Source organism: Apteryx mantelli, chromosome 1, assembly GCF_036417845.1.
Source record: "Apteryx mantelli isolate bAptMan1 chromosome 1, bAptMan1.hap1, whole genome shotgun sequence".
Taxonomy (NCBI): Eukaryota; Metazoa; Chordata; class Aves; order Apterygiformes; family Apterygidae; genus Apteryx; species Apteryx mantelli.
This window is the reverse complement of record NC_089978.1, coordinates 103,832,230-103,846,060: the sequence shown is the minus strand read 5'-3', so window position 1 is coordinate 103,846,060 and position 13,831 is coordinate 103,832,230. Positions and strand designations below refer to the sequence as shown.

Below are 13,831 nucleotides of genomic sequence, written 5' to 3'. Positions count from 1 at the left end.
CCCTCGGGGAAGGAGGTACGGCGGGGGCGCAGCACCGGGCACCAATTTCCACCAAAAAAGGGAGGTGGGAGGTTTCCTTCAAGGGGGATTGGGGAGGCTAAATGCCACCACGGCCTGTGAGGGTCACCTGGAAGAGGGGAGGGTGGAGGCCGCCTTGGGGAACCTGCGGCATGGGTGCACCCCAAACACCTTATTTTTAGCTTTTTCTTGCTATGCGTTTTTTTCTCTGCCCCTGCAAGCCGTGGCAGCATGGAGAGGTGTAAGTGCCCGGCGAGGGGAGGTGAGAGGTGGCCACTTGGCATGGGCTCAGGCCTGGCCTTCCCACCAGCTGCCGCCACCGCCGCTGCTGCCGCTGCCGGGAGCTGCCGCTCCTGGGAGATGTAGTTTGTCAGCAGACTGGTGCCGGGCGCAATGGCCGCCGGGGAGGCACGGTGAGAGTGCGTTTCGGCTGCCTTTCCTCCTCCACCTCCCATGCTCCTGCAGCCGTCGGCAGCACCAGGCCTGTGGGGCTGGGGGGGGGCGGTGGGGGCGAGAGCCCGTGCCGTGCCCGCTGGGGACGCGCGCGGTGCGGGCAGGAGCAGGGTTGCCCCCCGCCTCCGCCGGCCTGCTCGGCCTGTGCTGCTGCCTGCCTGTCCCCTTGCCTGCCCCCCCGCCTGCTCCCCTGCCTGCCTGCCCCCTTGCCTGCCCCTGGCCTGGCCCCTCTGCCTGTCCCCTACCTACCTGCCTGCTCCTGCTCTGCCCCTGCCTGCCTCCCAGCCTGCCTGCCCCTGCTTGCCCACTGTCTGCCCCCCTACTTGCCTGCCCCCCCAACCTGCCCTCCTGCCTGCCTCTAGTCTGCCTGCCCCCCAGCCTGCCTGCCCCCCTGCTTGCCTGCCCCCCCCCGCCTGCCCCTGGCCTGCCCCCTGCTTGCCCCTGACCTGCCCCCCCACCTGCCCCCTGCCTGCCCCAGCCTGCCTGCCCCCACTCTGCCTGCCCCTCTGCCTGCCTGCCCACATTGCCCCCCTGCTCACTTGCTTGGCCCCCTGCCTGCCCCTCTGCCTGTCCTCCTGCCCCCTGCCAGCTCCCTGCCTGCCTCTCTGCCCCCTGCTCACCCCACTGCCCTCCTGTCTGCCTGCCCACCCTTGCCCCCTTCTTACCTGTCCCCCTGCCTGCCTGCCCCCTGCCTACCCCCTGCCTGTCTGCCTGCACTGCCCCCCTGCCTGCGCAGCCAGTCCTCCTGCCTGCCGCCCTGCCCCCGCCTGTCCTACTGCCCTCCTGTCTGCCTGCCCACCCTTGCCCCTTCCTGCCTGCCCCCTTCCTGTCCCTCTGCCTGCCTCCACACCTGCCCTGCCCTTCTGCCTTCCTATCTGCCCCCCTGCCTGTCTTCCTGCCTTCTTGCCCCCCCAACAGTCCACCATGCCTGCCCCCTGCCTGTGCCCCTGCTCACCTTGCCCTCCTGCCTGCCTGCCCTCCTGCCTCCCTGCCTACCCTGCCCTGCTGCCTGCCTATCCACTCCCCACCTGCCCACCTGCCTGCCCTCCCTGCCCACATCCCTCCCTGTGTGCCCTTCACACTGGCCCCATTCCCACTCTGGCTGTTGGGAGCAATAGTGTTAGTGAAGCGGCAGCAAAAGCTCCCTCAAAATAAATTATGCCCTTCTGGCCACGTCTAAGGAAAAGGCATGTGTGATTAAAAATTGACTGGAGACATACTTGCTGGCTATAAACCACTTGCCAGAGTGATTATGTTGTCTCCTGGAGTATTGCTGCACAGTAAGATGTGTAGTTGCTTGAAAGTGCATGTTACTGCCTATGAATCTTTTGAGTTTATTTTTTTTTCCCTAAACAAAACTAAAGCAAATAAGTAGAAGGGTTCTGAAGTTATCATATGTTGAAAAAATAACTTTGTTTCCTCAGGTGTGTGTGCAAGTCACTGGCTGTGCTGGGCACTGATGCTACCAGGGCCAGAAAGGTGACTGGAGGCTGGGGCAAAGCTGGGAGTCAGGACGGAGACAGGGGGAGGCTGCCAGCCCAGCAAACCCTCCTAGGGCAGGGTGCTAGTAGCAGGCAAGAGCCTGCCACTTGCAGTGACTCTGGCATGTGGCTGAAATAGTGCCCTCGGACTCAAGGGGGAACAGCCTGATGTGCTGCTGACATTTTTTCTATTTGATTTTAATCCAAGTGCCATTCTTGACATCTGCTCTGTGCTTACTTACCAGGGCTTGGAGCATGTGAGGTGCTGCCAGAGGAATTATTTGTGTTTTCATTTCCACTTCTTCAGGTATGAAAATTTCATATGGCTTTATGTTTCTGATGTTCCTTTGGTTGGTGTTAATTTAGAAATTACCTTATCAGTGACACAGGTATAAACCAAGCGATTTCATAGATCTTGTTGTGGAGTGTTGTCTTGCCTATGAACACATATGAGCTGTAAATGTACATAGGTCTGAGTACTTCTGACTTAATATAACCATTGCGTCTTACAGCAGTGGTTTGTGATGGATTCCTAGTGCACGCCATTGGGGCACACCATTGCTCCCGCTGTATTTCTCTGTAGCCTTTGGGCTGTGCCATATTACTATGTACTACTACATTTCCATCCACCTAGTTGTTTCCTTTTTTTTGAGGAGTCTTGGTCCTGTTCTAAGATGCTGAACCTGATGCATGATGCAGCAGGCCAAGCATAGTGATGGATCATCCAGCTACTCTCTGGGTGTGAAACGTGCATCTTGTTCCCTGAAATATGTGTATTAAAGAAAGCAGCAAGAGGAAACGGGTGGAATAAAACCCCTTTTCTAGTTCAGTATATATTCAGCCATCACTCCATTCTAAATACAGTCAAATATCTCAGTAGTTCACTGCTTTCTGAGGCCTTGCGGCTGATGACTTTTATAGCTCTTCACCAGGTGGATAAAATGGAGCTACTCAGAAATCCTGGGCAGACAGAGGAATATCTCGAGTCCCATTTTATTGCTGAGTGAATGGAGTTATTGGCAGGCTGACTGAGAAGTTCAGCTAAGACAACTCAAGTGGGTTTGTGAGTTCCCGGATGCCTGTGTAGACATGTTCTGGTGCACACAGACCAGTCGATATTCTGGTGCTGCATAAGCAAACAATGGTGTGACTAGGTTGTGATGTGGTTGTTGTGGTAGAGGAGAGCTATAATTCAGTGGCTGACAGCCCTGGATTCAATTCCTTGCTCCACCACAGCCTTCCCATCTGACTGGGGCCTAACTCCTTAGCCTGTCTGGGGTGGTCTGTGTTGCACAACACTGTGTTGTGCAGAGATCCTGGGGCTGGTGTCAGCTAAAAGCTGTCTCTGTGACTTGGTGCAGTGCTCCCTGGGAGCTCTTTAGCCCAGCTGAAGATGTGGGCCTCTAGCACCAGGTTTAATATCCCTGCCTGCCTGCACTGCACCCTGTAGACGTCACTGCATTTGGAGCTGGTGGAGGATTGATAGTACAGCACTGAGGTGTGTGATGCACACCTCTGTTCCCTTTCCCGTCTGCAGTAGTTTGACGCTGCTTCACAGAGGAGGGCAGAAGGTAAATAGACTAGTGACTGGGAGGTGCAAACAAGTGAAGAAGGCTGTAGATATGTGCGAGAAGGATGTCATTTTATCCCTCTTCTGTACAGATGCATATGAGTATGTGATAGACAGGTTATGGAGAGGCTGCCACAAAGTCTCTGGCAGGGCTTCAGGCAGAACCTAGTGCTCCTATTTATTTTTCACATGGCTCAACATGAGACCTCCTTGCTTACGAATGAAGGTAATGGTGACCTTCCACGGAGCCAAGCCTCTGTTTCCATTAGTGCTGTGTTTGTTAAGGGAGCTTGCATTTTCTTGGGGAACAAACAATGCCTGACTGTAGATGTGTTTTGAACTCCTATCTTTGCCTTATCTGCCTCTGAAAAGGCAAACATGAAACTCTGGCTGTTTATTGGCTTGCTTGCTTTTAAGATATCACAACCTTGAAAGTACAGTGTGTGAGCTTTTTACTTTTGAATTGATGATGTCAGTGCTAATAAATGTTGCTTTTCAAATGTGAAATGAATCCTGCCTTTTTCACTCCTTTTCCATCTTTCCTCTCTCTTCCCCATGCCCCAACTCCACTCACTTTTTTCTGTCTGGAGGCTTCAGCTGTGCTTTATAAGGTCTGGATCAAGGCGGAGACTGGAAAATTTGAGAGGTGAAATAGGGAGATGGACATCATCATTGGAGGTTGGTGACACAGGATGTGGAAATGCAATGCGGAGAGAGTGTGGTGGCTTTCACTGCTTGGTTGCAACAGGAGAAGACATTGTAAGGACAGACCTCCAAAAGTCTCAGCTCTCACAGGAAGCATTTCTGACTAGAACATTGCTGTTCAAAGGAAAAAGAGGATTTCTTTATTTTCCATCATTTGTGACTGTGGTGCAGCTACTCCTAGTGGATACATAATGTAGGGAGGTAGATCAGGCCTTATTTGTCAGTAGAGTGGAAGTATTACTGAAGTGTTGGGCTGAATGCTAAAATAATCAACTCAGAAATGAGAGCATTCCCAGGAGTGCACACTGTGATATACATTATATGCTGCTTCTCACTGGTGGGACAGTACCCTGCCACCAGACCCCACAGATGGGCTTTTGTAAGATTTGCTGAATCTAAAACTTTCTTCTGTATGTAAAAAAATCACTAAAATCCTATTTTCAGCATCATCTGCCAGATGCTAGTGTGTGTTTGAATGGCTGAATTCATGCCTTTTTACAACATACTGCAAAATTGACTCCAAATGAACCACAGAATTTACAGCAATTTAGGAGAAGAGTGAGGACTGTATGCGGTGAAGCCCCATTGCAGTCAACATTTTGAGATGGGGACACCCTAGTTGGTGCAGCTGGTCTGACATTTTATCAACAGGAGAGAGCCACACAACTCAGGATCAGCTTAGTAAATACTAAATACTGACAAACAGGTTGGCCATGCCACTGTTAAGGTATAGTTCAGTCTTGGTAACAAAGGCTGACCTTGCAGCTTCTGATTTCCTGACTTGAATCTCCTCTGATGGTGGGATATAATCCTGGAATAACCTGTGATGAGTCAAGTGGCATGAGATGGGCTGCCATTTCCAAGCTATGGAGTGCTCCTCACAGGGCTTCTTTGGGAAGAAGGGCTTGTGGATAGATACTCTGCACCCTATGCCCTGGTCCCAAACTGCTGTGCCATGCAACAGTTTTGCTACGCTCCCAGAGCAGTGTGGCAGTCACGTCTGTAAGCAGATTGCAGCTGTAGATGACCAACTCTCATGCTGGTGCTGGAGCAGGAGAAAAGCCCTGCTGCCGTGATCTGAATGCAGGGGTGGAGAAGCTGTGGTGCAGTAGTCATGCCAGGAGGCATGAGGCTTGGGCGAGGGATGCGAATCTTGCACACACTGACATCTGCACACAAGGACGCGATAAGTCCTGGGAGGTATTTCTGCCTCTAGTCCCTCTTGTAGGCAATCTGTTGCTATTCGTGATTGCACGTCACAATTTACGCTTCTTGGTAAATGAGTCTTCATGAAAACATGTTTCCTGAGCTGTGTGATTGAAGAGGGGAAAAAGCAAACTCATTGTTCCCAGGCAGGGATGTAACAGAGGGCTCTGGCTGGCAGGGTGGTACATGGCCATAGGAACCCAGCACGTATGTTGGACAGTCCAAAGATCAGACCAGCTCAGTGGCCAGGAGCAAAGCGTAGGAGTCCGGGGTGAGCATGTGTGTGCACTGAGTGAGTCTGTCCTGACAGACCCTCCCCATTTCAGCCTGGGGTCTTCTGTGGGCATCCCTCCATGGGCATACCTCCAGGGCATTCTCTGCAGGGTAAGGATTTTGCAGAAGGAAGAAGAGGACACCCTTGCTGGAGAAATAAGGGCCTGTCAGTACCCATGAAGAAGCTGACTGAGTGGTGCAGGAGCTGCAAGAATATTTACTTGACTCCCTGGTTTCCGAAGAAAGGTCAGAAGCAGCTATTGTGGCGTGGTGGTGATTTGTTCAGTCCAGCTGCCAGTGAAGGTTTGGACTCAGTTATTGGGCTTTCTCCTGCTCTCCAGCAATGACTCTGTTGTTACACTTACAGGAAACACCTCGAGGGGGTCAGGCAGGGGAATGTGCTTAATTAGAAATCCAGCAGCTGAAACAGTGTCAGCACCAGTGGAGCAGCTGCGGAGACCAGAGGGCAGTGTTATGGCTCGGTGCTGTGGCCCCCGGGCATTTCTCAGCCCCAGGGCTCAGCTCTGAAACATACCTCATCACCCTAGGGATCCACCAACTGGTTGATTTGCTTCCGTGTTATTATGGCCTGCATGGAGAAATTAATTTATTAGTTAATCAGAGAGAAGCTACTAGATATTAGGATCTCATTAGGTATTCAGGCTCTGAACAGGGCAGATGGGCTTAAAAACCACAAGACAACTCTTCTGAATGTGTTTCTGTCAGCTAGACCTCAAACATCAGTGAGGCGGCTTGATGTGCACACGTGTCAAACTTTCAAAAGCAGCCAGCGTTGTGTTTTCAGTTGGGCAGCTGCTGGGATCTGCAGCACATGGTGGAAGTGCAGCCTCCCCTCTGTGCAAGTGTGGCACCTGCCTTGGGCCTGTCAAGCAGGTCCTTCAGCAGCACCCCACACAGACGTTGCTCTTGTCAATCAGCTCCAAAAAGACCCACGTAGGTCATTCCTGAGCTGCGTGGGACTGACAGACTGCTGGGCTCTGTGCAACAGATGAACCTCAGAGAGGTGCAGTGTGGACATGCTGAATACAAACAGATTGGCTAATTCTTTTAATTTTTTTTTCTTCAAGATGTTTCTGCCCTGATCTGTGCCTTTAGAAGTGTGACGCTTGTTGGTGCTGGGTGCAGCCTGCTGTTGGACAGCCATTCTCACTACACAACCAAGATGGTGGCATTCAACTGGAAGGTGAGGATGTTTTGCATTTATAAAACAATGAATTTCTGCTCTTCCTTTAACATGTGATTGGGTGAGTCCTGTGTTTAAAGATGTGTCCCTTGCCTACGTGAATGTAATTTAACCACCTCGCTCTCTGGCCCTCAGGCTTGGGGTCCCCCTGTTGTCGTTTCCTACCGTACTCAGTCAGCCCCTTGCAAGTTGACACCAACACATGCTGTTAGGGACTCATGCTTTGGACGTGAATGCAGTGCTTGTGGGCAGGCCCTGCTCTGTTTGCCCCTGCTCCTCCAGACTTTCAAGGATTTTCTCAGGCTGTTCTCTCCTCAGCTCAATACTGCACAGAGGTTTCTCCATGCTGTTTGTTGGTGTATCGGGGCCATAAACATTCTGCAGGGCACATGCATAAGGCACACTGATGTTTGAGCTGGTACCTCATGTACTAACAAGCTTGATTAAACCATTTATCATGAAAACAATGCTAACCACAAGCCTTGGCTCTACCTTTATGGTGTTACAGAGCTGTGGTTAAAAGAGAGTGCCACTTTTAATATGTGGAGAGATTCACAGAGAATGATATCTTTTGCAAAATTAGTGTGGAGTGGCTTCATGTCAGAGGTAACATATGCAACTTGTATAGATCAGTGTTATGAAAGACCTTACTTGAGCACTCTGATATGCGTGCTTCAAGGGGACATCCCAAGGGAGTATGGATACAAGGCTTTTTCTAAATCCAGTTGTTTCACGATGGCTAAAAAGCTTTGTGAGGTGCTGGGAGGTCTGCTAAGGGTACTGGGAGACCTGATAAGGTGAAGCATCACTGTGAATCTACTGTGCATTGATGACAGACAGGACTGATCCTGCAGGCCGAGCGGCTCTTAGGAAGAGCATGCTGAGACATTCCAGCGCCTTTAATACCTTTCTGGAATTGACACCTCTCACTGGGTGCTTGTCTCATTCTTATAATATTCGTATTCCAAGTTCACAGTACTACCCATTTGCATGTTATTTTCCACTCCATACGCATTTACAATAGCATGCTTTTATAACATTGAAACATTTAGTGCAATTTCATTAGTTCCAAGCGTTAAAATCTCTTGAAACTGAATCATTGGATGTGAAAAAAGAGTCTAGGTTCTTTTTACTTCTCTTCTGGTTCAAAGGCACTTATCTATACCTTCTAGGTATGGGCAAGTTGATTGCAAAACTCCCGTGGATTATAATTTTTAGGAAGAGAAAAGTATCTTCAGGGATCGTATCTGATGGCTGAGATACATGGATACATCACTCATGAGAACTGTTCAGAAGCATTGCTTACTTAGAAAGTATTGCTTGACTTTCACCTTTCACAATTATCCTGAAATAATCAATTATTTCCCTGTTTCAACTCCAGATCCTGCTGCTATTTCATTTGCTGTAAAGTAAAAAATGTGACAAAGACCCATTCAAAGAGGTTTCATATACAAACTCAAATGAAGTGAACTTATTTTTGTCCTTTTTCCCTAGTCGTTGATCTGCCTGGTTTAAAAATTTCCTACAGAAAAGAAGCATGAACAGAAGCATTATCACTGCTTTGAATAGTGTTGCTGTAGGAAGCTGTATAACATCCCTGTAGATTCATTTTTAATTGCCCAAGTGTTCCAGTAACTGCTTAAACATATTGTTTTGTATTTCAGGCTTTGGAGAATTTCCCATTGTTGATGTACATTTTGGCAGCTAAAACATTGATTCTTTGCTTAGCATTTGCTGGAGTAAAAATATACCAGAGCAAAAAAATTGAAGAAAAATTGAAGAGGGAACGTGAAGAGAAATTGAAAAAAGCAGAGAAGAAGGATGATTGAAGAGTCTCTCAGGTATAGAATTTATCTGACATCCTGGTGTTTGATAATGGCATTGTTATGTTAATCCCATTACGTTTTGGCTTGGATATGTTTGGATTATGCAGTTTAGAACTATCAATCACCCTTATTTGAGTTTTTGTAAAATTTGTGTCCTCTGATGCCTCAGCATATTTGCACACCCATATCACGCCCATTCTTTGTAAGAATACAGTTACACAGAATCACAAAATCGCTGAGGTTGGAAGGGACCTCTGGAGATCATCTAGTCCAACCCCCCTGCTCAAGCAGGGTCACCTAGAGCATGTTGCACAGGATTGCGTCCAGGCAGGTTTTGAATATCTCCACAGAAGAAGACTCCACAACCTCTCTGGGCAACCTGTTCCAGTGCGCTGTCACCCTCACAGTGAAAAAGTATTTTCTCATGTTCAGATGGAATTGTCTGTGTTTCAGTTTGTGCCCGTTGCCTCGTGTCCTGTCACTCGGCACCACTGAAAAGAGTCTGGCTCCATCCTCTCGACACCCTCCCTTCAGATACTTGTACACACTGATAAGATCTCCTCTCAACCTTCTCTTCTCCAGGCTAAACAGGCCCAGCTCTCTCAGCCTTTCCTCATAAGAGAGATGCTCCAGTCCCCTAATCATCTTTGTAGCCCTTCGCTGGACTTGCTCCAGTAGTGCCACATCCCTCTTGTACTGGGGAGCCCAGAACTGGACGCAGTACTCCAGATGTGGCCTCAGCAGGGCTGAGTAGAGGGGGAGAATCACCTCCCTCGACCTGCTGGCAGCACTCTTCCTGATGCACCCCAGGATACCATTGGCCTTCTTGGCCACAAGGGCACATTGCTGCCTCATGCTTAACTTGGTGTCCACCAGCACTCCCAGGTCCTTCTCCACAGAGCTGCTTTCCAGCAGGTCAACCCCCAACCTGTACTGGTGCAGGGGGTTATTCCTCCCCAGGTGCAGGACCCTGCACTTGCCTTTGTTGAACTTCATGAGGTTCCTCTCCGCCCACCTCTCCAGCCTGTCCAGGTCTCTCTGAATGGCAGCACAGCCCTCTGGTGTATCGGCCACTCCTCCCAGTTTTGTATCGTCGGCAAACTTGCTGAGGGTGCACTCTGTCCCTTCATCCAGGTCATTGATGAAGAAGTTGAACAAGACTGGACCCAGTCCTGACCCCTGGGGGACACCGCTAGCTACAGGCCTCCAACTAGACTCTGCGCCGCTGATCACAACCCTCTGAGCTCTGCCATTCAGCCAGTTCTCAATCCACCTCACTGTCCACTCATCTAGCCCACACTTCCTGAGCTTGTCTATGAGGATGTTATGGGAGACAGTGTGGAAAGCCCTGCTGAAGTCAAGGTAGACAACATCCACTGCTCTCCCCTCATCTACCCAGCCAGTCATTCCATCAGAGAAGGCTATCAGATTGGTTAAGCATGATTTCCCCTTGGTGAAGCCATGCTGACTACTCCTGATCACTCTCTTGTCCTCCACATGCTTGGAGATGGCCTCCAGGATGAGCTGCTCCATCACCTTTCCAGGGATGCAGGTGAGGCTGACAGGCCTGTAGTTTCCTGGGTCCTCCTTCTTGCCCTTTTTGAAGACTGGGGTGACGTTGGCTTTCTTCCAGTCTTCAGGCACCTCTCCTGTTCTCCATGACCTTTCAAAGATGATGGAGAGTGGCTTAGCAATGACATCCACCAGCTCCCTCAGCACTCATGGGTGCATCCCATCAGGGCCCATGGATTTGTGGGTGTCAAGTTTGCTTAAATGATCTCTAACCCGATCCTCCTCCACCAAGGGAAAGCCTTCCTCTCTCCAGACTTTCTCTCTTGCCTCCAGGCTCTGGGGTTCCTGAGGGCTGGCCTGACCAGCAAAGACTGAAGCAAAGAAGGCATTCAGTAACTCTGCCTTCTCTGCATCCTTTGTCACCAGGGCACCCACCTCATTCAGCAAAGGGCCCACATTTTCCCTAGTCTTCCTCTTGCTACTGATGTATTTGAAGAAGCCCTTCTTGTTGTCCTTGACATCTCCAGCCAGATTTAATTCCAAGCGGGCCTTAGCCTTCCTCATCGCATCCCTGCATACTCTGGCAACGTTCCTATATTCCTCCCAAGTGGCCTGTCCCCCTTTCCACTTTCTGTATACTTCCTTCTTCTGGTTGAGTTTTGCCAGGAGCTCCTTGCTCATCCATGCAGGTCTCCTGCCTCCTTTGCTTGACTTCCTACTCATAGGGATGCACCGCTCTTGAGCCTGGAGGAAGTGATGTTTGAATATTAACCAGCTCTCTTGAACCCCCCTTCCTTCTAGGGCCCTCACCCATGGGATTCCTCCAAGTATGTCCCTGAAGAGGCCAAAGTGTTCTCTCCTGAAGTCCAGGGTTGCGATCCTGCTTAGTGCCCTGCTTCCTCCTAGCAGGATCCTGAACTCCACCATCTCATGGTCACTGCAGCCAAGGCTGCCCCCGACCTTCACATCTTCCACCAGTCCCTTCTTTGTTTGTTAGTACGAGGTCCAGCAGCACACCTCTCCTTGTTGGCTCCTCCACCACCTGTGTCAAGAAGTTGTCACCAATGCTCTGCAGGAACCTCCGGGACTGTTTGTGCCTAGCTGGGTTGTCTTTCCAGCAGATATCAGGGTGGTTGAAGTCCCCCATGAGAACCAGGGCCTGGGATCGTGAGGTTACTTCCAGCTGACTGTAGAAGGCCTCATCGACAGTTACCACCAGAAAAGCTTGGTAACCATGATTCATGATTTCAGAGATCTTAGCATGGTATTCCTTTTCTTCTATTTATCTCCCTGAATTTTTATGCCCAGCTGGTTGCATAGGATGTCCTAATACATTGAAGAGATTGTTAAATTGGGCAAAAAAGTCCATGAAAGTCATGTCAGACAGGATGACATAACAGGACTCCCTGGCCTTAAATACCATAATTAAAATGGAAAAGGATCAGCCATTCCATGCTAGTTAAATACATGACAAGTTGTAGGTAGTTTAGCTGGCAGGGCCAAATCTCATGCCATGGAGCTTCCCAAAATAATACAAATGTTGCAGGTTATGCTGTATAACATACGGTATGTATACTTCAGTGAGAAAAGTGGAAATCTTTTTCCAGAAAAGAGCAAAATGAGCATTGCAAAAGTTCAAAAAGGTTTGGATTTAAATTCCCGGTGTGCCAAATTCCTTCCCACTATCTTCAGAGTAAGCTTAAGCAATCATCACCTCATTGGATCAAGTCTGTTAGCAAAATCAGTGTTTTCTAGCATTAAGATTATATTCCCTGCATTGTTTACCATGTGATTTTTGTATTATTTCATTTCACCTCACTCTGCTCTGCAGAAACATGGGAATTCTGTTCCTGCCTGCCTTTTGTAAGCTCAGTGGGGGTTTAAAGTAATGTTACTCTTTTTTAAACTGGAAATCTTACTTTCCACTTTTGAGTTCATCACCTTACATATGAAGATAGTTTCAGTTTTTAGAAATTTTACTAGTTTTGATTTCAGATCTATTACTGTGTTATTTCATGCAGGAGGGATTTGGAAACTGTGACTAGAAATGGGACCCTGGAAATAACCATGGCAATGGAGTGGTTCATTCCCATAGAAAAAACAACAGAAACGAAGGTGTTTTTCAGTCTCCTGTTTATGTCATATCAAGGACATGTCTCTGGGCTGACCTGTGCCATCTTAAGCTCTTATTTTAAATCCATTTAGCTAGCCATTGGAAAAGCCTGTGTTGACACTTAGTTTATGCTGAATATGTCAGATAGGGGTAAGTTATATGGAGTTTTAGTGCTAAACAAATGAGAGATTGGGCACAAGGACAAGTTGCCCTGCAGGTGAGCAGGCCTGCTACTTTTAACAAGAAAACGGTACTGTGCTGTGTGTGCAGTGGCAGGTCCCAGGGTGTTCTGCCTGGTAGTGTCCTTAGCCCAAAGGATTGCTGTACCAGAGTAAGCGGCTTGTCCTTTTGGGTCTGGCATGTGACATTGGCCTTGTTGAATTAGTGACATTAAAGGATCTCTGATTTCCCAGAAAATACACTAAAAATTCCCTTGGTCATCCAGTATCGCCACCAGAGGCCCTAAATTCTGCCATCTCTAGGACTGTCAGCCGTGTCTATCCTGGGACTGCGAGAAGGGGTGGATTCTCCTACCCTGAAAATCTTCTCTGGTGTCAGCACTGCCGAGCCGTGATTAGCTCCGACTGCAGCGTGCCACGTGGGCAGGCAGATTTAGCCCATGTGCTGCCAGCATAGCATGCCTGCTGTTCTCACTGCTGTTTCCCCACCCTGCAGGTTTCCTGACTCTTGGCAGCTTGCTTGGATTCCTTTCCTGGGAGAACGAAGCCTTCCTGTACATGAAGGATATGTCAAAGGAATGAAGCCCTCAAGAGTAACATTCACTTAAACTGTATCTCAACTTTTTATACATACAGCAAAATATCTAAGCCTCTATTTATGCAATAAAAATTCCTTTGTAAAAAAAAAAAAAAGTAATGGCCTTGGTTGCTGCTTACTACAAATACTACACTTAGAGCTGCAAGGGAGGCAGTTTTTAAAGATTGGCTGCAGTGAGATGGCTGATTTTAAAGAGGTAAAAACCTCTGAATCCATCATGGGTGTATATAAGGTTTATGGACAGACATAAAGAAATCAGGAGGTCTCTGAGCCACTCCTTTAGAGGAACTACTTCCTACAGGGATGTAAATCTGAGACTCATGGGCCCTTTAGTGAATCTAGGCAAAATCCAAGGCATGAGCTGTTCAGGGCAGGTCTTTCTCAAAGCACTTTCAGCACTTAGGACTTCCTTAGAGTAACGCAAATCACAGTGTCAGTATGAAAGCTTTTGAGGAAGTTTAACACTAGAAACTTTCTTGTGTTGTTTTGCTATGCACAATTTCTGAAAGCTATGTATGGTTCTATTTACTCAGCCTATGAAGTAGAGACATTTTTTTACTAATAGTAAACTAGTCATTTCTGCATGTTCCACCAAATCCTGCAGCATAAGATAGTGAGGTCACTGTAGGCTAATCAACAGAGAAGATTTTTAGCACAGAAATAAAGACTTAGGCATGTGTACCAGTGCCAACC

The 13,831-nt window shown here is 48.6% G+C and overlaps 1 non-coding gene across 1 annotated transcript; it reads left to right on the top strand.

The window, feature by feature from the left end:
* Positions 1–346: 346 nt before the first annotated feature.
* SMIM11 (small integral membrane protein 11) lies at positions 347–6,883 on the top strand. The gene is made up of 3 exons (XR_010883167.1): positions 347–431; positions 2,198–2,259; positions 6,795–6,883. It is a non-coding gene; the product is annotated as a small integral membrane protein 11 (transcript).
* The last annotated feature ends 6,948 nt before the right edge of the window (positions 6,884–13,831 follow it).